This window comes from Ostrinia furnacalis, unplaced genomic scaffold (assembly GCF_004193835.3).
Source record: "Ostrinia furnacalis isolate ACB-3 unplaced genomic scaffold, ASM419383v2 OfSCF1098, whole genome shotgun sequence".
NCBI lineage: Eukaryota > Metazoa > Arthropoda > Insecta > Lepidoptera > Crambidae > Ostrinia > Ostrinia furnacalis.
Window position 1 is genome coordinate 128,261 of NW_021131337.1, and position 23,804 is coordinate 152,064.

A 23,804-nucleotide genomic window follows, 5' to 3' on the forward strand; every position below is an offset into this window, starting at 1 on the left:
TGTGCACCGGTCGAACTTATAATTGATAATTTGGAGAACTATGTCCAAGACATTAGTATTCGGTTCTGTTGCGGTCAGTTTCAGGGGAACCCATATCGAAACTGATTCAGTGTTGTAGCGTCAAATAACTGTTGCACAGCCAACCCAGCTTGAGTAGTTAGTACCTACTTGCTAATTGATATTCTGAACTACTTATAAGGTGTTGGTACCTACGTGCAGTACGTTTGTTCTACCTATATCATAGACGTGTAGAAACTTACAATTTAGATTATTAGACTATTTTTGATGTTAACAAAGTTGTTTTAAAAGTGAGTAACATTTTTTAAATAGTAAAAATCCATTCTACAATTCTTATCCTCCAATAAGCCCAATTACCTAGAGACTCGACTTCACGGCTGAAGTTCTTAAATAAGATGGAATATCTGTATCGATTTTACAACAACAATGAAGCGTGTACGTATTGCCATTGTAATTTATCGCTGATTCATGTCCGTTGCGCTGTCGTTATTTCAGCCGAGTGACTCGGGTGAAGTGAAATAAATGAAACTATGTTACACACGCGATTGAGCAAATATTTCATCAACTTGTTGCCTTACAAAACATATAAAAATCATTGTAGTCTCGATAACGTCCTTTAGGAGCAAGACTGGCAGAAATTGGATTCGGATTGGAGACGCTGCCGCTGCGCGTTGCTAGTTGCGGATGATATTAGTGTATTATTGGATCGAGTGCGGGTGTTGTCTTGTATTTGTATAACGTGGCACGTATTCGTATCAGGGTTGCCAGATATTAACTGCCAACACGAGAGGAAGTATTTTTAAAGACTACAATATACCTACTTACATGTACGTACATCTATGCTTGTAGGTACCGTAATTTGTATGTAAGAACATAATTTACCTTCACAGTAAAGTTTCAATATTTAGTATAAAAAGCTCGCTATTACTGTTAGTTGTTGCCAAGCCGCTCAGAGGACGTTGACCGCTATTTTATAGGATAGAACTTGACCGCTTTTGAATTTGAATAGGTATCATTCTTTGCTCGAGTCAGTGTCTCAAGTTCAGATCCTTAGTCCATGAGAGAAGTCAACTAGATCAACATTACATCATTATGAATCGAACTGGAAACCTAGTTATTTCTGATCAAGTCATGCCTCTTCAACGAGTATATTATTAAACACATTCACCTCACTTAACATTCAAAGTTTCTTTAACTTTGAGGATCACTTCCAAAGTTCTACCTACCTTAATTGAATAAATTCGCGTAGGTGTGCAGACGAAATAGAATCAATTGTCTCGAGGCACGACCGTCAATTAATTTTGTTCATTCATTATATTTTATTCAAACGCCTTTCGTTATTCGGTTCTAGGTAGAGTATACATTTCTACTTTTATTTTTAAAGATAGTTTAACAGATTTTATATATATTTTATCTTACTCAATAACTTTGTAGTTTCCACTCTCAATTCTATGAAATTTGTTTCTGAATTGTATTTAAATTTGCATGTCTGAAAGGACTAAAAGTGCGATTATAATATTGTTCATGTTTTCATCCTTTGTTACCACTTTTTAAGCAAATAAATTATTTCTATTTCTATTTCTATTTCTATTTCTATTTCTATTTCTATTTCATTTAACTGAGTTTTTCTCAACGGATGTCATAATAATATTTGTCTTAAACGTTGCCGCGTTGGTAGGTGCTAAACTAAAAGTAGAGTCCTACAGGATCTACCTTTTTCATTTTAAAACGTTCTGTATATGTGTCAAATGTTGATTGAAATACAATAAAGGTTCTATTTAAATTAATAGTGTCACGTATTTGTTAGAAGGTCTTTAACTTTATTACGAAACAGATAGCAAAACTTTTCTTTATTTTTCACTTTAATTACTTTGATCGCTTGAATTTCAATGATCAATATGAGCCTTGAATCTATTGTTTGTATCTTCTTTTATTATTGGTTCTAATTGTCCCGTCCAAACCCAGACGTGTGGCGACAGCAATGTTGTAAGTGGCATACGCTGCGCCGCGGGCGCGGGCTAATCGCGCCGTGCGAATATTTACGGTCCCCCGGGTGGTGTCATCTGATAATATCCCTGCATGTCCAGCTCATGTTGGAAAAATCGCTGCTCCGTCCAGCCGCACGCTGGGACATCGTAATTTGCTTTTGATGCGACCATTCAAAACGATTGCCCAATGATTAATGTACGAGATAAAAGTGTAATGTGCAGATAATTAAGATAATGCGAGCACTGTGTCAATTGACTTCGGGAAATGCTGCTGAGTTGCGTATATTGTCGGACAATTTTGACTGGTTTTGTTGTCGGCCATTCGTATTAAGCCGCGTTTGTTTGTGTAGTACTTACCTAATCCTTCAGAATAACGCCTATTTTGTTTCAGGAAAATATATTACGGGTTATAACAACTAAAATCGAAGGGATAATATCAAAATATTGATAATCTTTCAAGTATACTTGGAAAATCCAAATATAAAAGAAGATTAAAATACGAGTAGGTACTAAGTCGATACACGTGCTGGCAGAAAAGATCTGATATTAAAGTTTCCGATAAAGGTGGATGTAGTGCATTGTGAAAATGAAGTGGATTACTCGATAAGTAATTGTAGCTTAAAATCCTGATCCAAGCTGCTTGTTTAAACACGTTGTTAAAAAGAAAACCGCTTCAGCACAAACAACGGATTACTTTAATTGTTTAGGTTCAAAGGCGAGGCGGAGCAGGCGTGAGGTGAGAGTGTGGTCGCGGTACACACATCCCAGTAATATAGTTGATGTTGTTAGTGTGTTGTTACATTTGTTGTTGGCCAATAGACAGCGCTGAGTGATTGGAACATAATCGATAACAACAACAAAATGTCTGAAATAGTAAACCGTTCTGTACGGGCGCGTGATATTTTCTGTATTGTACTGTGTTGTTCGTACAAATTTGTTCCGTGTTGAACAATGATAACGCCAATTAAGGAGGAAACAAATGTGTTTAAAACCAGCAATTAGCCGCTATTTGTCCACCGAAAGTTTTTAGTTCCTCTTGTTTTATCGGAATCAAATGGCATTACCTATCGTTATGATTCCGTGATTTTCAGGGAAAGTTCAATAACAGTTGGCCGTTGGTCCGATTGAGACATCTATGGCGGCTTATAAATTTTAATATCAGGGTTACTACCTTCAGTACAAGGCGAAGACTCGAGCGAGAATCGATCTAATTTTATTTTTGACACGCTTATTATGTGAGTAGTTAAATGGTTAAGCGACCTAGCTTAAAACAGGGTACATCAAGAGTTTAGTAAAACGGTTAGGTAAATAATCTGACATGGCCCAATGACCCTATCTAAAAAGAATGACCCAGGTCAAGAATAGCTATACTTACAGACGTTGTTTGTTGTCACAGTTTAGTAAAAATGTGTCTGTATCCTTTGTACAGGTATCAACAAAAAAATTGCCTAATCGATTGTTTAAACTGGAATGCGGCTCAAAATCCTCAGAAGACCCACACATTGGGCCTTAAACGATGATCAAGTAAAAGGCACAACATTAAGACAATAAAGTGGCCCTTTTGCCTATAACAATCATAATGTACGGACCCTTTCGGCTTAACAACTTGGGACCGTTTCAACGTTACCGAGCTGTATGCTTGGAAAATGTCAACACGATAATGTATTATTTAAAAGGAAATGTTAGGTGTTTAGGGCTATAATTATTTAGGCATTAGGCAACGTATCCCTTATATTGTGGCTTATCCCGAAATTAATAGGCCTAGTTCGGTGGGAACGGGTGAATTGATTTGGTTGTATAACCAGATTAATAAAGTAGCTGCTGGCTGGGAAAACAATATGCCTAAATTTATGTTGTAATTTGTTCATGGATTGTGTTTCTTATATTATTAGATATTAAAAATATGTAATTATTATTATACTATGTTCAAATAACAAAATATTTTAGTTCATTAATTGGACACCAGAAGGTTCTTATACCGATCTCTAAAATTAATTAGGAATAAGTATACCTACTTAATTAACGTAGGTAAACCTTATCTTCTTGTCTATACTTAAAGCAAAATTTCATTCTGAGACCTTGACCTTGATTCTGCTCGAATAGACTTTAGCAATATACTCAAAATCCAGAAATAAAATCACTAAGGAAGATTCCGCGCCAATAATAAAAATTGTAATAGGTACTTACTTGTAGTATGATAAAAACAATAACTCTTTTTCTTGCGCACTCGGGTAAAAATCGACTCAATCATTGATTGATCTGTTTCAGTAGGTAAGTATACTTACTTACTTAATATTTCATATTCTTGAAGTTTTCTTATATCCTTAATTTATGCAGCTCGGAGTCAAAGTTATTTTGTCTTTGATGACTAGGTATGTTAAAAAATCTTGTAACATTTAACGCTCACTTTTGTTACGCTCACAATACTCAAGAAAAGAATAAAGTCTTTAATTCTGTCCAAATAATTTCAATTCAATCACTCAAAACTCGGAATGTATTCTTAAGTTCGTCGGTTTGAGCTTCGTTAAAATTCAGATGCGAGGCTTAAAGCCCAATCAGGCCGTATTACCGCAAGAATTAGATGGTTATTTGGAATCGTTGGCGGTGGAACCCTAAAACCAATACATTAAAGGGCCTAAAATCAATCAAGCACAATGACATTGTAATTATCCCGACGCAGGTCTGCGGTTGTCTGGCGGTTTTATTTAAGAGAGAGATGGTAGGTACTATTAATAATATATGTATGTTTGTATCATATCGTTTCAGATAATAGATTCGCTACGCAATCCTAATTAAACTGTGTATTAACTTAACTAACAATAGATACAGAAAAAACGTAGCACAAAATTTATTTTTTATTAAAGAAAGTAAGTAGTGTTAAGGTAGATAAGTAGACTCAACTGGATAGAGTCTTAAAATAGACTTGTATCTTATCCGTGAACTCGAAAACAACTTAGTACCAAGCGAATTATTATTTCATCTTGTTAGTGTGATAACACAATTACTTACCCAACTTATTTGGAGCAGGTACATTTTATTTCATTACTCATTTATTTGTTTGAAACTAGATTCTACTACTGATTTCTTATTTAAGAACGTTTTTGTAGACCTGACATTCAACTAAAGCAACTCTTATGTGGACAGAGTTGCAGGCACAGTTATTTTCGATATAAAATATATTTAATCCCAACTAATATTATAAATGCGAAAGTAACTCTGTCTGTCTGTCTGTCTGTCTGTCTGTCTGTCTGTCTGTCTGTTACGCTTTCCCGCTTAAACCTCGCAACCGATTTTGATGAAATTTGGCATAGAGATAGTTTGAGTCCCGGGAAAGAACATAGGATAGTTTTTATCCCGGTTTTTGAAACAGGGACGCGCGCGACAAAGTTTTTCTGTGACAGACAAAAATCCACGCGGGCGAAGCCGCGGGCGGAAAGCTAGTTGCAATATAAAATAATATTTCACTTTACAAAATGATGTTCCCCATTTTTATGCGCAGCATCGCCATCGCCGCGCGTGATACAACGATATATTTTCTCAATTAATTCGATATGGATACGTCCATGATTTATTAAAGCAATGTAATCTGTTATCGGGTGTATGCTGTTCAGAATTTATAATCATGATGAGTGGTGACAAATATTTTAGCGGAATTTTCGCGCCATGGAAGTTTAGCTCGCAAATGACGTAAGTTGTGCGCTCGTTTGATGTTGGAAATTAACGCCACATACGAAAATGAGAATTTCACATACTTTAATAACTCCCAGCGGTAATGGCCGCCCCTAGATGTGGCGGCTCGGGTTTGAATATGAAACAATACGACTGCACAATAGTTTAGTATTTAATGTCGCAATCGCTGCTGTAAACGCACAATTAGCAGTACAAAAGCGAAGGAAGCGGGAATTGTGAGAGCATTATGTTTTATTACTTATAGACAGTGGCGTAGCGTGGCTTTTCGCCGCCCGGGGCCGTCCGGAAATCCGCCGCCCTTTATTTTAATTATAAATATTTTAAAGATTAAATATTATATTGAATGGACTTCAGGTACACTATTCACCTTATTTGTTGAAAGTCAAAATAAACTACCGCGCACTGCTTCAGAAGGAAAATACATTAAAGAGAAGCAATTGCTTGAAACCCACAGGAAGTTTGATTTTCTTAAATAGCTCAGCTTTATTATGTAACACTATACTCTGATTTTTAATTCGACGGAATTTTGACATTTCAGAAGTGTTGTCAACATTGAAACATTCCCATTATGAATGGAGAGCATTTTCACAAATTAAAAAATAATCCTTTCTTGAATTTAAGGTTTCACTTGAAAAACTAAGGCTTAAAAATGTACTGATCATTCCAAAATGGTTGTTTGAATTTTTATTATCATATTTTTGAAGTTACAAAAAATAATGGGAAATTATTTTTCTATTACTGGACTCCCTGGCCAATAATCCATGGGTTACAAACCTTTTTTATGAAAATTCTTTTGTTAATAAAATCTTAGCTTCATAAAATAACCAATTTAACAAGATGCCAATTTTATAATCCAAGTTGATTATGATAACGATAATGATGATTGATGATCAATACATATTTTCGTTTATGATAATGTGTTGTTTTACTGTGTTAATAACACGTTTTTTTCTATATAATCTCTAAAATGTACATAATAATTAGTGTACATTGAATTCACAAAACAAACAATAGTTCATTCTTGTAAGTTGTACTTGATGAAATTTCATTTCATATTATTTATTAATAATTCAAAGCAAAAAAGGCTTATTACATCTGAATTGTCAAAAAATGACAACTGTCAGAATTCCGTCGAATTAAAAATCGGACTTTAGGTGTATAACAATAAACAATAATAACAAGTATTATAGCCTGACCAGGAACATAAAAACCCTGGCATAGAGGCGCGTCAATCGCATTTGATAGTGCAACACTGAGTACAGTCGTACCTGTGTTAAATTAATAGGCTAACCATGGACNTTAAAAAAAAATCTCAAAAAAAATTTTGACCTCTTTGTTGTCGATAAAAATAGGTCTAGTTTCATCTATTTTCATATGTATACTTTAACGTGACTCACACTGTATATTGCTCATTGAACTTAGAAGGAATAACATAATATGTGCTTAATATTATTAAGGGTTGTACCCTAGCTAACCAGCGCCACCATATTTTTTCTTGATTACTTTTGTTAAAGACCGAAATTAAAAAAGTGGTTTGAAAAATGTATAATAATGTATCGAAGCTATTTTTTTTAATAATTTGTTTGAATTCATTAGATATTTGCAGCAAGTTACAGATTTATTTACTGCTAAAAGTTACCATTTTAGCTAATTTTGAATTTCGAACTTGCAGAATATAATAAATACACGGTTTTAAAAGTAGCTTAGATATGGCTTTAACTATTTACAAACAATTTTTTTATTTCGGTTTTTAACAAGAGAAATCACGAAAGATTATCTGTGGCGCAAGTTTAAGAGGGGTAGGTAAGCAAGCTCCTTAAATATTTTTGTTACTATTACTTTAAAAAATAGATTAAAAATGTACTCTTCGTGCTTTTTTCAGAGCAAAATCTTTTACACAATCGTCGATATCAAATTGTATCTCATTTTCAATTGCCAGTATAGCTAGATTTGTTAGTCTCAACGTAGACATAGTCGACCTTTTTTTTCTTGTTCATGCAATGTTTTTTTTCTTATCCGCCGCCCCCTTTCATATGCCGCCCGGGGCCATGGCCCCCCCTGCCCCCCCCAAGCTACGCCACTGCTTATAGAGTTTATATTTAAGTAGTATCTACGGTGGCAAGTAGGTCGAACATCATTGTACTGAAACGATGTTTTTACTTAGTTACCAACTTAGTTACTAATATCTTTTGACTTATTTTGTGCTACAAACATGAACGTAGCAATTAAACCTTTCCAGTATGAATAATTTCATAGTTCACGTAATTTTCCGTTGGGTTTCTTACATCATTCTCATTATGTTTTAGTACTCCAGTATTTTGCTAACGGCTGGCGTACTATTGTGCTGGCTACGCCCAATTCTGAAACAATAGGCGTTAGCTGTTTTGTGGTGGAAAAGTTCGTCATTCCTAATGTTACCAATTTATTCCCATTTATTGTTCTCGTAGAGAACATAACAAACTCACACGCTCAAGGTTGGGTACTTTGCCCCGTGAAATAAAGTGCTATTCATAGCTATGTAGCCGTTATATCTCGTGATAATAATGGAGAGGCTATAAAAATATCAAATACAGACCGGGGCGGGCTGGGCAGCGCCACTGTCACCGGGATATTAAAATATTGTGAAAGGCGTGCGTGACCCAGGTGCGCGATCGGGTGATAGGTATCGTTAAATATGACGTGCATTATGCTCGTATCACATGACTGGAGCACATACCAGACACCGTATTTGAGATGCTTTTATAAATACTTTTTAACAACTACTTTTGTCCTAGTATGTTTGAAAGATAACTTCGCGTGCTCATTAGTGTTCAATAAATTGACGTAAACGCCATTCAGCTGGTGTTCGAAAGTCTTTCGCCCATCTTAAGCTATGTACAACACGATATTTTGGTGCTCAAACGTTATTCAGTTTATTTAATTATTCAATTTGTTGTACTTTAATTCAGCTTTAGTGCTTAGTGCTCACACGTCATAGTGTTGTAGGTTGTAGGTTCTACAAGTAGATATGTGTAAGATACTATTTTATAATTGCTTCTGAGTATACCTAAGTCGTCCTTTGTCGGTTATCTTTTCAAATTACTCATAAGTTTATAAATAAAACTTAAAGCAATAGTAAGAATTTTGCTACTGTGTTATGAAATTCTCGTAATCATAATTTGAGGTCGTAAATTTAATTAAACAGATAATTCTCTATTTTAAGCCGATCATTAGCTAATTAATACCCAGAACATAGTGATGTTTTGCTGCAGTATTTCTATCTAAATAATTAGTTTAACACTGTTCGGTAGTCAATTTTCACGGTATTATTTATTGCAAAATTGGTACAGTATTTGGAAATGATGTGCGGTTCGGTATGTGATTATTGAAATTGTGATATCGACTCGTATCCGATATTTTGTGAGCCTGAATAAAGCCAAATGAATATATCTGTAGAGCTCGTTTACCAGACTGACCGCGAATTCATTACATTTTATTCCAAAAAATAGTCTTTCTATCAAAAGAGAAGCATTAAATTGTATAAAAACATTCAGATCAAGTTTATTCAGCGCATGTACAGGCGACCGCACATCAATAAAAAAATATAGAGTCTGATTATGCTGTTGACTGTACTAATTAAAACCTGTAATGAAATCTATTTAATTCTAAGCGTTTAGAAAATCAGAATGCCTGTTCATAGAGTGAAAATGTGTAAAGTTGGGGCGTACTCAGTGATATGCTAATGTGTGCGTTTGTAGCCTTGCTCGAATGACCGCTGTAATTATTCGGCCGCGGACGTCGTCTCATCATCGTCTATTAAAATTCATCCATACACGACCTTCCCCTCTATGAATAAAATTAACCATGAATTATAACTAAAAGCTCCACTAATATTTGATGCGTTATTTTAACGTTAATTAAAACCCTCGTTCGGAGAGGATTTTTCATGTAAAAGAATAAACTAAAATATTGTTTTGTGTCTCTGTTCATCGTATCGTATTCTTGTAGTGTAAGTACGTGGTCTACGTACGAATTATGCTAAAAACGGTGCTAGAGCGCCTTTTAAAAATATTTTTTATTTTATTTTACGAATAATAAAAATCGTATTTGCTTCTTAAGGCAGCTTTAGCTCCAACTTATTTAAAAACCCTTTTGTACCGCGAAATAATAGCTAAAATAGTTAATTATAAGTAATTCAACATCAATAAAAATTCTACGAAAGCGGGCAACTGGAAAGGTTTCAGTGTTTAAAAGGAATACAGAGGGCAAAGACATTCGATGGGGCCCTTCTTTGAAATTTGAATTTAAGCGGCACATTACTCTGGAAATGACTGGCTATAAAGACTTCAAACGCAGGCTAATCGTGGCTTCCGACCTTTTGGCCACCAAAGAAACCGTTAGTAAGTACCTGCAAAACGTTCTTTGCGTTATTGGACAACCTTATTTTAAATATCCGCACTAAGGGATCAAGGGTGTGACCCTTTTTACGTACATGTGTTTTTAATATGTAGGTCACTCGTCCGTCAATCGATTTATTGACTTAAATTCGTTTCAGGGCAATTAGTAACACTCAAAATAAAACTACTTACTTAGTTTATTTAGGTAACGCCAATAAATTAAAAACCCATTAAATGCCTCATTGCTGAACCAATATTTACAAGGCGGTTAAAGTTGCAATCAAGGTTGCTTGCTTGTTTCGGTCGAAGTCAGGAAAGTGCGCGGCGTATAGGCAATTTGGTGGTGTGTATTAAGATTTACTTATACATCAGTACAACAATGTGCCTGTTCATTCACTAAACGTATAAGAAAAACAATATAAAAATGTAGGCTTCGTATTTCCAGCTGTACGTTGATTTTCTTTGTCTCTTATTTCCTTTAAGAGTTAGTTCCCTTTGAGCACGCGCGACATAGGACATAGTGCGCCTTCCTCCGCTGCATTTATCAATACAAGTGGAACTTAGCAAACAAGCTATGGGAGGCACATAAACCTGTTACAGCGTTCTCAGCGCTCCCAGGGCAATGTTTCATTGTGCGAAACGCTATAAAAATCGTCGTAAAAATTTATAAAGCTACTCAATAAAATGTACACTTGGAATTTTGTGAGCTTTAATATTTCTAGAGGTTAGCGGAGGAGATGCTCGCTTGAAAATAAAATAATATCGTATGGAATGCAAAGTTTTTAGTTCTGAATATTCAGTAAGATTATTTTCTAGAGTTCCGTATATAACTCAAAACAATATAAGATCATTGGATCTATTTATGAACTTTTTTCACGATGGGTTGATGCGTTTTCGAAAATTCCAACCTCTAAATTAAAATGTAAAGCCATCTGTGCCACGTACAAGGAATTCGTTTGTAAATTGAAACCTATGAATAAAAATTTGGGAAGACAAGATTTTATAGATTTTATTGACATTATTTACTTACCAAAGTGACCGACATAGCTCGCAGAATTGCTAAAACCAAGTGGCAGTGGGCGGGGCACATAGCTCGTAGAGACGATGGCCGTTGGGGCAGAAAAGTTCTCGAGTGGCGACCACGGGCTGGAAGACGTAGCGTGGGCAGGCCTCCTACTAGGTGGACCGACGATCTGGTAAAGGTCGCGGGAAGAGCCTGGATGCGGGCAGCGCAGGACCGTGCATTGTGGAAAACCTTGTAGGAGGCCTTTGTCCAGCAGTGGACGTCATTTGGCTGAAACGAACGAACGAACGATTTACTTACAGATGGAGAGTGGACGAATGACTGCAAGCAGAGAAAATGAGTGTGCGGAATCACTGGCAGCGTGAATCCGACTCGCACTTGGCGGGAGCTTTATCAGCATGCAGTAAGTATTTCCATTTTTATTAAAATTCGTATCATCGGTTCCGATGTATGTCATGTATGTATGTTTGCAATGTTTCAGTAAAAACATGCATTGAAGTTGATGTTTGTGATGTAGTAAATTATACGTGGGTACTTAACAAAGTGGGTGTCTAAATATATGATACAGATTCCAACTTAAGATTAAACCATGTGAATTATTTGGCCAATCGCCTTTGGTTTCATAGCATTCCGAATGCTAATCTTCATGAGTGATGACTTCATTAAACCTTTTGTATTCCGCGGGGGAATCAGGTCACACATTCGTTATGGGTGATAACGCGTTAAATACCCCCCGCGTGTGTGCTTTAGCGGCTGCGACTTTTTACCCGTCTCTACCTCTTCATATACACATTCATCAATCTCCACTTTAGCGCCGACTACTTTTTACTTCGGCGTCAATTAGTGCTCATGCCAGATACTATAGTGTTGATGTGGTTTTTTCTTGGAAGCCAACGTGTTTTGATAGGGCTGTGATGGTTTAAACGTTATCAAACATTTCGCTAGGTATTTTTGTGCAATGAAATTAATAATTGCAGTCATTAATTTATGATATAGATTGAGTTATAGATCAAATAGCTAGTAATAATTCATACTAGATAATGACATTTGAAAAAAATATATACGAGAAAAAATATCATAATTTTTTGTTCTTTACAATTATTTTTAGTTTTATCATATTCTTTTTTTACAAGGATTTATATAATCACAATGATTTCAAATTAATTTTAAAATATCTTAACTGAAAACTAACTTTTTTTTAAATAATATGAGATGCTTATGAAGAACTAACGTTTCTTAAAAAAAAAAGAGATATCATTAAAATACTGCCAAATTATTGTTTGCCAATCTAGCGTCAGACGAAAGCGCTAATCGCGAACCCTGAACGCACTGTCCTAGTTAGCGCTTCCGATGTCGTACTGTCTACGCGCCGCTGCGGTCGCGCACTTGTTCACTACTCGGGCCAGTTTTAGTGTCTGTCGCGATGTAGGTCAATGATCGTCGCTCAATCGACGTGTCGGTGTACCCACACCTTGCCTAATGCCACTTATTCTGTTTACTCTTCCAATTGACTAGAAGGGGAGGAATTGAAGGTTACCTCGAAAACTAACTTTTACAATGCAGAAACGAAATTTTATTATTTACTTAATTAATTAAGAGGAACTTGGAATTATATAGGTAGTGCTAGTAGAGCCCAACAAGGCCTATAAACATTTTTAGGAGCGGCCGTAGACTTAATTAAATTGTTTACTCGTCAGGGTGGATTACGTCTGAAAGTTTTAAAAATAATCCAAGCGAATAAGGGATTAAGTTTCAAAGCCCGTCCATTAGTTGGGCCGAGCTAGCTGGGAGGTCTGCGAGTCGTGCAATTGTACAAACACTGTAAAGGTAAAAAAATGCGTAACGAACTCGAGAGATTAACCGTGGGAGTTAACTTTTCCGGGTACATTATCCGGGGGCTCAGGGACAGCGACACGGTGCATTTACTTTATGCTAATAAGACTGCTTAGCCGTGGAGCAGTCAGCAGTTTGCAGGAGCGGATAGCGGGTGCACCTTATCGCAAGGAGCTGGAGGGACCGCGCGCGGAGGGCGGGCGGCAGTGTTGGGCGCCCAGTCGGCGCGGACGAACGCCGCCTCGACCGCTCCGCCCGGCTCTACGCTCGCGCCAATTAATTCAATTAAGTGTCACATAAACTGAGAGCTCACGTGGAAATTACTGTAAAAGTTTCGTGTAACAGGAATGTCACCGGTTGAATCGGTCGCGGAACACTGAACTGGTATGACCGCTTTCGCGTAAAAGTTTTGCCGTTTCGTAGCGGCTACGACTTTTCGTAGCGATGCTTGACAAAGTACTTTGTTTGTTTGATTTCATAACAACAATTTCTAGTTTGACGTTATTTTGAATGCTTATAAATAATAGCATCTCATTGTCATGCGAAACTACTTGATGTTACTAGCATTCAAAAGTTTTATTTACTTGTTCTTGTTTTTGTGTTCATGTTCTTTCAGGATGCTAGAAATATGTATGCTTCTTTATTTTTACGCTTCCTTTTTTCTCCAATAAATGAAACTCTACATTTCTTTAATAAACGTGTTTTTAAAAGTAAGGCAATGAAGCTACTTATTTGAAATTTAATGAATTTCTAGCAAATTGGCATGCCGTAGCTACCACCTGTGCTCAAACAAAAACAAACGAAACATATCTTAATTAGGCACTCGGGCGGTGTTTATGCAAATAAACGTTGTAACGAATGGTTTTCTATTTATAATCACGTGTGAATTTTTTGCAATGTGGCCCGAGCGTGCATGCAGCGGAGACATTAAGATTGGTTACGCTTTTCCATTCGGCTTTCCCCGTGGAAATTGCGTCTTGTCATGAAAGGTGCCCACTCTGAACCTTTTGAGGTTATTAGGTTATCATAACCGCACTTTCTCCACTAAAACATTTTGTTTTAGCGTACTTTATTAGTCCCAAAGTAAATACGCAACGAAAGGTTCGGGCCTAATAGCTTTTTGTTTGTAGCGATTTTCTCGGGGAAAGTATGAATGTTTTATCATGCTGTCCCTTAGATCTCACCTGACATTGACGTCATTTGCATATTAGATCAGATATTTTGCTAATGGATCTCATTGAAAGCAGATTAAGTTGACAGTCCGTAAAGTTATCGAGCAGAATTTATATTTTTATCTTGATATATTGGTCAATTAGATATTGACCTCGATGATATTAATTGGTTCTTTGAATGGTTCGTCTCTTCTAAGGGAAGTAATTTGGTTTATTTATAGGTACTGAAAAGTAGATCATTATTTGATGAGTAAGGGTTTACTGCCTGCACTTACTTCTCATCCTGCGCACCTGCGTCTGCGCATGACCTTCGCTAGACGGGCAGCATCAGTCGAAACACAATTTAAAAAGTTTTACCCCTATTTTAAATCTATAAAAGGTCATAATCGTAAGCCGTAGGTGTAGGTATTTTATCCGATTCAACGTTTGGGATGATACACATTTTGACAACCCAGGACAGACTATCCTGGCGCCTCAAATAATGAGAGCCGACCCCAAATAATGGAAAAAGGGCTAGGGAAAAGAAGAAGAACGTCTGGGACGATAATTTCTCAAAAAACAATAAAAGAATTAGTTATGAAGTGGCACGTTTACTAGATTTTTTATTTTATTTTCATTGCGTAAACGCAGTAGTCGGGAACGAGACTGCGCACATAGGCTCGTTAAACCGTTGGATTGGCAGTATCACTAAAAAAATCAATAAAAAAGTTTTACTCCGTTTTTGAACCTATTTGGGCCTTAGTCGTAAACCGTAGGTGTACTATACACGTGAGCTATTCACTTGATTATAACATATATTTGAGACGCATATGTTAATCTTACCTTCAACTGCCCTCAAAGTCTCCTCTGCTCATGTCTAGAGAACACATTAGGGTTTGCAATCCCGCAATGTGGGATCCCGAACATTTCAGACACGGGATGGAAATCATGTGGGATTTGCAAGTCCTAGGTTAGTACCTACACAGTATACCCTTCGTATACGTATATTACGTCTTCAACATTTTGTATCGAAGAACTATTCCTTTAGGATCTCGAGCTATCTACATACATCAAACTCCAATATCTGTTGTCGGGTCTGTCAATCCGTATTTATATTTATCCGTAATAAATCACAATCCATAGCTTCGAACATATGTTAGTGTCAATCACACAGTAACGCACGAATATCAATCATTTTTCATTTATGCATATCGATCATCGTTAAGTTGTACATAATAATTTATTCATTCATAAGTGCCGTACACAATTAGTTACATACTTACCTACCTATGTACTTACGTTCATCAACCATTGCAGATTAGTGCTTTAGTGTTAAAGTTTGCATTGTTATTAGTGTTTGGATTTATTAATGAGTTTCAAAAAATGTTATCTTCTTGTTTTCTATTTAAGTTCTTCTTTAAATTACTTTACACAGCATGTTTTTATACATCTGCCTTTGTACACAGCAAAACGTGTTTTTCTTTTACTCACACGCCAATGCAATATCTGTAAAAACAAACAACAAATTGTCGAAAAATAATTTTGCTTCATTTTATACAATCGGATTACACGGCTCACGCAAAACTCAGCGGAATCGAGGATTCGAATTTCCTTTAGCGAGTTAATATTTCCTAATGCTTATCTAATTGGCAATTTAATATCTTTATAAATCGTCGCTCGCGTCGACAGGTTCTTTATTTCTCCGCCCGCGGGAACACCTGCAAGCCCTCGTCATCAATCGTACGAAATAATATCAAAATATTGAGGCATCCATCCCCGTCTGGCGGGCACTTTGTCAAGATACGCCGATAACGCCGCAACATTCACCCACACAGTGAATTGGACAAAAACCTTTTAATAGATAGACTACGGAAATGTCGAATTCCAAAAATGAAAAGAAAAGGTTGTTAAAGAATGCGTAGGATTATCATTAGGCTTTGAGTGTTTTATTTGTATCTTACTGATGCAGTAAAAGTCTTTTCATTCTATAAAATACTAATTAATATTTGTACATACGTAGGTATTTGTTATATTTACTTGACAAACGACTACTTCCTAAAATGGGCCTAATTAAAAAATGCTTATTTTTTTTCAGTAAGGCCTCTTTGCTTTGCACCGCATTAGTGACCACATATTGTGGCCAAGATTTTTTATTCTGGTCTACTAAAATAGTGCGGTACCTATAGTAGGCCTTTGAGCCGCAGCGCTGCAGCGTCCGAACCACAATTGCTACTTGTGGCGCTTGGTGCCAAGACTTAAGTCTCCTGCGATCGCGATTAGTGACCAAGTGTGCAGCGGCGTTCATTTCCTTCACTAGTAGGAAATGGCTTTAGAATATGCTTGCCTAGGGATGGAGCCACATGTCGTCATATTCAAATTCTTTACTTATTTATGCATGTTCCAAATATATCTTGCCCTACCACCATTTCAGCTGGTGATGAGAAGTGGCGGGGAAACTCAATCACATGGGTAGGTATACATATATATGGGTTTTATCAATGCATGATCTTCAGTTATTAATCTACAACCCCTATAGTAATTTTGTGTACCTATAGGCCAGCATCTACCTCAGTTAGTTAGGTACTTAAGTGTCTCTAATTAAGATCTGAGGTGCAATTATTGTGTAAAGCAATCGTATTCATTTGACAGTTCAAAGCGTACGCTATATTCTGTCAAACGCTTTGCTATCGTACGTTTTAAACTGTCAAATGAATACGATTTCTTTACACAATTGCACCTCAGGTATTAACTCGGTAGAGTCGAAAAAAATAATTAAATAAAGTTTTATCTCCTTTGGTTCATCATTCCATTAATAAGCATTGGTTTGTTGAGAGATTTGTATGTGTGTGTCCAAACTTCGTAACACCATTTAATTTCGAGTGATAGACTGTAAGTCCGAAACTTACTTCACTTAAGCTTCAGAGATGCTGAGGCGCTCAACATACTTGTCCGAAGTTACTGTAAGGTCCAAATCTCAACTATTCCCACTATAGTTTGGTTATTAAATTAATTGTGTTACACGGTTATTAAAGGGCATGTAATTTGTTTGTTTATGCTTGCATTACGAGTAAATGAATAAAATGTTTATGGTTAGCAGTTAGCTAATTATATGAGGTTCTTTGCTAAATAGCCATGTTTGATAAATCGTTTATAGAGTGGAAAATGTATCTGGCGCGACTAGTTACGCAGTTAGTAAAAAATCTACTTTTAGTCGTTTTGAAATGAATAAACAGTCAATGGAGTTGACAAAATCAATATGGAAGTTTTGACAGCTTATAAAATACTTCAATGGCTGGTGTGGTACTGTCAACAATCAGACTATTGATTATAACGAGTTAAAATAGACCTAGAGTTAAACCATATTACCTACTTAGGACAAGAAAATGATATTATCGAGGCTGAATCCTAACAACTTTTTAGTTGTAAAGTTTGACCCAGCAACTACTGAATATTAAGTTTCTTTCAGCTTCAAGAATTTTCCATCCAAGTGTAATTTCCTATTCAGTTTCAGTTTCAGTAAATGCTCAAATATATGATTTAAAGTGGGTAAACTAAATATCTCGGATAAGCTTATTTTAAATTTGATTTGAAACAAAATACTTTTCAAGCATTATCAGGTTAAAAAGATACAGGTGCCTAACACCTGAGTCTTGATTACTAATAAGTTAGTACAATACTCAAAAATTCTAAATAAGTTACGGAGTATTTTTGATAATAACTGTGTTAGTAGGAAAGATGACGTATGCTGAAAATGGTCATTTTGCATCCTCATCGGCCGGCAGACTACGGCAAAGCTGCCATGTCACGTCCGTGATAGAACTTGTGCATCGTTTCATAGTTTCTATCGGCCCCAGTTTGATTGATAAGGGTGAAGGCGCCGGCGGGTTGTGTGGTCACGTACCGCCTCCACGACGCGCCTGATTCCCGAATACATCCACTCGAATCCTGTTCAAACATTCCTTAACATCTGCCTCAAAACATCACCGAATAGGCGAATGGGCCGGAATAAAGTAGTAAACATTTTCTCTTGCGCTGAGCTGTCATTTTGTTTGCGGTGAAACGAATACACAGCGATGACGTCACACCTGTTTGCCAGTACTTGCCAGCAGAATATGCTTGTGTTTCCGCTTTGCAAGCTATTTGTGTAACTTCTATCGCGCTTGCTACAAAATTCTGTGCAGCGGAATCTCGCCTCCGGAGGTTTAAAGAGTCGCTATGCTGTATTTAAAACTAAATTACGATGTCGTAACTGCAGAATGTCTAACGAATGAAAAAATATAGCACTCTGATAAAAAGTTTATTCCCGTGAGGTATAAAATGATAAGTTTTAATAGATTTTACTTTTTTACTTTATTTGTAAAGTAAACACATTGTAGTTTTATGAAGGCTATTCGTTTATAATCTAACTTTTAAGCCACTTTTCAATCTGAATACTAATGGTGCGGCTATCCAAGATTTTCTTGTAAGTAGGAGCAATGTACGACCGGACGTACAATTATAATTCGACGTAGATATTCTGTATGATAGAAAAGTAAATTGACGACTGAATTCAACCTATTGATTTCGAAACTTTGGAGATACTAGGCTGTTAATTAACATAAGTATCCAATCTAATTGTTGTAAAACTAAGTGGACTATTAATTTCTATGTTACAGGTTAATTAATTTGAAAAAAACAAAAACTATTTGTCTGTTTTTAAGACGTGCGACAAATCTAGATAGGTAAAATGATTTGGCTATAGTGCCACAATAGTGCACACATAAAACGAAAGTGGTTCACATTCTCTGAACGTTCCCGCACGTGGCCATATTGTACAGCTGCCATGTGTTTCTATTGCCTGGACATAAAACTGTAAATTGTATAACAAGGTATAAACTTGAATGTCACTGCGTTTCTATTTCCTTAGAATAATGTTAGGTGCATTTGTGTCTTAAAAACATTGAAACTTTGCGCTGTTATAAAAAAAGTATAAGCAGGTCTTCATTTAACAGACGATATCTTTCACTAGAGAAAAAATATCGAAAGTTCCAGTAAAACATTTTAATGGACAATTATTAGGATAGATTTATCCAATTTAATCGACGTCGATCTTTTCTTCGTTCGAAAAGATAAGATAGTATTTTTCTTCAATTCTAAAGATAACGATGGCGACATTACATCAAGACAATTTGAGCACCAAACTTTTAAATATTGCTTAGCGTCAGTTGGAAAAAGTTACTTTATCTGAACAAAACGCTCGAACCGAGAATCTGTCGTGGGAGCACGTCTATTGTTGTCGAGTTAAAAAAATTCCAAAAGGTTCAACTGATCAAAGAAAGACAAAGCGTGAAACCTTTTCAGTGGCTCCATTCCGCTTTATTATCAAAAAGTTTCATTAGGGAAAAGTTGACGGATGCTTGCCGCTTTATCGTCCAATTCATTTGTGTGGAAGCGGCGCAAACCGCGGCAAATAATGGAAACGCGGGAGTTCAGCGCGTGTTGTGCTCGCCACCAGATTATTGTGCACTAAGTTTGTCTTGCTTCTCGTTACGCTCTAACAGAACGCGGGCGGCGAACTTTGATACTTGCACTGATACTGTAACCAGATTAAGCTGCTTTGCAAAAAATACTACAGTACACTAGCTGTATCGTTTGTCATCTCGAGTGCACCTCGTAGATTATCGGCCGACAGCGCAACGCATCGAATGGGTTTATTGTGTGTGTTATAGGTATTGTCCGAACGTTCAATCTGGGAACTATATCATACGTCGCATTGCCATCGTAGTTCGAGGCTCCATACCAAATAATAACCGATACAATCTATTATTCATGTAAATTACAAATGTAATTCTAGAGGTATGATAATAATAACTAATGTCATTAATTATGACTACAATTAAATTGTTATTAAGTCTAAAATGACAATCCAAATTGAAACGGGCACGCACAATAGATCTACTGTCTTGTCATAATTGTATTTACGAAAAGCATTAGTCCTGACCTGAGTATCTTAATACCGGAACGCCATAGCAATTCGTACTTCTGTTTATTAATTCACTACGCAACGGCAGGACAATACGGCTTTATTAAGAAAGGGTGGAATGGGATACGGTACAAGAGTATTGTAACAATAAAGTGAAACAGTAAAAAATAATTTAGCGTCTCGGTATTACACTGAGTCATAATGTGTCTACACGCTTCAGCTTATGCTACATTTCCCAAAATGTGCGTAATGCGGACATATTTCTTTTATGTAAATAAACTGCTGAATGAAAACAAAGATAGAAAGCAAGAGCTCAGGAGCTGATAGTAGTAATAGCGTTTAGCTGACTCAAGGGCTGGAAGAAGTAACTTAATATACCTAATACGTAATATTTCTTGGAGATTTGTATTACTCTATACTCTTAACCTCTTTTCTATTTTATTTATATTAGTTTCTGAACAGGTAGAACCATGTCAATATTTTTTATACATTTTCAAATTATATTTACTGAATGTATCACTTGTTCATTAAAACTAACGTTCAACGTGTGGGTGGGTAATCAGGTTAATATGTAGGTACTCCATACCTACCTATCCGATATAGATATTTTTGTAAGGAGTGAATATGTACGATATGCTTCTATTTACATGCTGTGACTCACTCACAGAAGCATTAAGGGTTGTTAAAGAAAAAAAATGCATTAGAAAACTGTAACACATTGAGTAATTTATCTAATTGCAATTTCCAGCAGTCTGCTGTTGCTGTATGCCAGTATATGTATTGGTATTTATTTAAAAGTAATAATATTTACGACGTAAATAAATTTACAATCTGCGGGTTACGCCCGCCGTATTGAATGTACCGCCTTTATTATGCAAGCATCACGTGTGAACGTGATGACGTATTTTTTCTGCGTTATTTTACCGGTTCCGCATAAAAAAGTAGGACATTTAAATTCCACGCAGATCACTGTATTCAACTTTTGAAACAACTCAAATTTATGATTCGTTATCTCGTTGAAAAAACTTTTTGAACCTGTTACGAACTTGTCGAATGTAAAAATAAGTCATGTTTGAGATAGGATTTGTGTTTCAACTTATTTATTCATAAAAATAGATTTATGAATTCTGCGTCATTCTTAATTCTTTTATTTTGCAAAAGCACGAATTTATAGCGTTGTTGTGAATATAAAAACTCTATGTTTGAAATGTAGGTACTTGTTCATATTCAGACATGAAAGAGATTAATGTCAAAGTTTTAATTAAAATAATAGGTCTGTTGGATTAGGATTCACGAGGCAAATTATGAATCCATTTGCTGTTTTTTGTCAAAGTACCCTTGTTTATAAATCGTTCTAATTTTGTAAGAAAACGTGTTTTTAAATAATGTTTGTTTTTAAATTGTTTCAGGAAATCGGTGTTGTGGTGCGGTCGTTCGAACCGAGTGACATTTGCGTGACGGTGCCGAGGCACAATCATGACAATCATAGTCAATCGTAAATAATGAATAGTCAATAGGCCTAGTGTGTTCGTTCACGAAAAATGTCTGGCATTTCTCTCCAAAGAATTTAGTAAAGTGTTTCATTAGTCTTTAATTAACTGTAATATCTGACTGTGTAGTTTCCTGTGAGTTATAAGAGGATTCGGCATCGACGTTTCTTAAATGGAGGTAAGTTTGGGTTATTGCAGTTAAATAAATATCCTTTGTTGTCAATTATTGTAAAACTGTGTGATGTTTATTCCCTTATTGTGAGTAAGTCACTACTTTTTACCATCGATTGGAGTTGGCGCCACTGCAATACTGGCGAGTACCTATAAGGTCATCACTGCTTGTGGCGTCAATTGGTGAGTGAAGATAAAGTAACCCTCAATATTAGTTACATGTGTAAATTATTTCCCTATTCCTTTGATTTCACACATTATTTTTTGCACACACCACTAAATAAAAATAAGTATATGTAGGTACATAAACATGTACCTACCTACCTAAGTTATTTCAAAAGGGTCGCTTAGCTTCAAGGTTTTGATTTTTATCTCGGAAATTGATTCGAGATATCACTTCCAACTCGCATTTAGGTACCCCTCATTGATATTCGCGAAATTGACTTATTTTTAAAGTCAATTTTATTTACAGTAGGTAGTCGTAGCAGTAAGTAGTTCAGAGAATTTATGTAATATTTTATGTTAGACTTAAATATAACTTCTTAATAGTTTAAAGTTGGTTAAGGACAACAAATCGGTTTACTTTGCATTGTTAATTTTTCAGTAGGTATAGTTGTTTTGAAAGGGCCTCATTCAACTGTAGCTCAAAGTAAATTGGTGCACGTTTGTATGGAATAGTTGAGTGGGTGCAAGTGGCGAAGGCTTTATTCACTGTCCCGACACGCGGTACTGCTCGCTGCAAAATATAAATTGCGCCCGCTTGAAATTACCTCTACGTTTTATGACACAAACGAGAAAAAACTTATGCACTATCCCGCCTCTTTTTTCTCTGGCATTTTATATAATGCCTTTTATCTTTTACGGACAATTAACTTGTTACGTAATCAGTCACCATAATAACTAATTTCAATGTTCATTTGTCGATCGACAGTTTGATTAAGAAGCAATAACAGTAGGGCTGAGTTGCACCACCTTATTTTAACTGTAACAATAACATTAACCGGTGCTTTTTGTATGGAGTTTGACAGATTATTGACGTTTGTCAAAGTTAAAGTAAGATGGTGCAACCCAGCCTAAGTGATTTATTTTGAACAGAATCGTCTATCCCGCAGCCCTTTAATGTTTTTGTCCCCTAATTATATCAGCGCCATTACCGACCGGTTAGATTTGATGAGGCATTTTAAATTGTTTACTTACTAATAAATGTGAAAGCAAGCTTAACTTTGTTGGAATCATTTTAAATTTGTACTCTGAAATAATGAGAAACTGAAAAGGTCATTTGGGTTTCGAAGAAATCACTCGGGCAATTTAGATTGATCCGAAATATTTGAAGAGTTATTTAAGCGACAAAAGCGAGGTTTGACAGATCAAGCAGAATATTGGGCTAAGCCGATAGCTTCAACCCAAGAATAATTAAATACTGGATAGTAGCTACGCTACGGAAAATAGGTATTCAATTTGCATGAAATTGAAACAACAAGAAGATACAAAAGTTATGAAGTCAAGAAACGTAAATCTAAAAGCCTAAAATAATCTGAAGTGAACAAGAATGAGTGAGTGAAATTCAAAAATAAGGCTTGACCGTAGTTTAGCATAACGTCCGTCCACGTATGAGATTAGGCGGAGGTAAAAAATCGCGATCGTGCATGTTGTGTAGCGAAGAAGGCACGGTTCACTATCTGCCTTTTACACGAGGGGACTCCATCACAAAACTCATTTGGCATTCAGCCACCTACAATGGTTCGTGTGAATGCGAGCCAGTTTAAAATACCAGCTTTTTCAGCGAACAATTCAGAAGTTGCCACGTCCGAGCTCAAGTAAGACGGCCAGTAAATAAAAGCAATCAGAAACTGTAGTCAAGGTGTGCTAACATTTTGCTCTGATCTCGCCGTTGGTGAGTCTCAACTCTCGGAGTTGTAAAAGGAAAACTTGAAACTTGACACGGAATGTGTATGGAATATGGAAGTTGTAATTACTCGTATTGAATGTTTTGCTGGCGGCAATCAATTTTCAGTGCTATTTGTGTTGGAAAATATGAAAAAAGAAGCCTTTGAATTTAAATGAAATACATCGAATGAGATAAAATAAATGATTGGGATAA

At 36.1% G+C, this 23,804-nt stretch overlaps 1 long non-coding RNA gene across 1 annotated transcript; it reads left to right on the plus strand.

Moving 5' to 3' along the window:
* Window positions 1-365: 365 nt before the first annotated feature.
* Window positions 366-21,705, plus strand: LOC114351124 (uncharacterized). Its single transcript, XR_003655760.1, has 3 exons — window positions 366-453; window positions 11,399-11,499; window positions 21,452-21,705. It is a non-coding gene; the product is annotated as an uncharacterized LOC114351124 (long non-coding RNA).
* The last annotated feature ends 2,099 nt before the right edge of the window (window positions 21,706-23,804 follow it).